The sequence below is a fragment of the Octopus bimaculoides genome, chromosome 28, assembly GCF_001194135.2.
Source record: "Octopus bimaculoides isolate UCB-OBI-ISO-001 chromosome 28, ASM119413v2, whole genome shotgun sequence".
Lineage (NCBI taxonomy): Eukaryota > Metazoa > Mollusca > Cephalopoda > Octopoda > Octopodidae > Octopus > Octopus bimaculoides.
Window position 1 is genome coordinate 15752533 of NC_069008.1, and position 455 is coordinate 15752987.

General features: G+C 38.7%; 1 protein-coding gene across 1 annotated transcript in view; it reads right to left on the reverse strand.

The window, feature by feature from the left end:
* Nucleotides 1-455, reverse strand: part of LOC106883533 (gastrula zinc finger protein XlCGF71.1) — a 9149-nt gene that overhangs the window by 1430 nt on the left and 7264 nt on the right. The gene's annotated exons all lie outside the window — the stretch shown is intronic.

Genomic DNA, 455 nt, shown 5'->3' on the forward strand with positions numbered 1-455 from the left:
CAAAGGCTTGGCCTTGTCGTGCTGAATCTCACTAAGGACTACATTAAGGGTTTGTGTGTTTGTGGAGGGCTCAGTGTAAAACAGATATTGAACAAAGAAAGTGCACATGTGTGTGTGTGTGTGTGTTAGTTTGTTCATATACATTTATCCATAGACTCTAAATAAATCAGGATTCTTCACTATAGCTTGCAGAAAAGGAGAGAATGTGCATTGTGATGGTAATCCAAAAATTGATTATGATCCGGAAGTGAAGTGGAAAGGGATGATTTGTGGTTGCTTAAAAACCATTGGTCAAACTAAAGGGTTTGACCCTTTTATATACATATTCAAAACGTTTTTCGTAAACAAACGTAGACTGTCTCATCGTGAACATGGGTTCATTAAAATAAAGCGGTAATTACGTTCTCGACACGCATATGTCTCTTGAGGCCTGCTGGGGCCACACAAACTTTTTG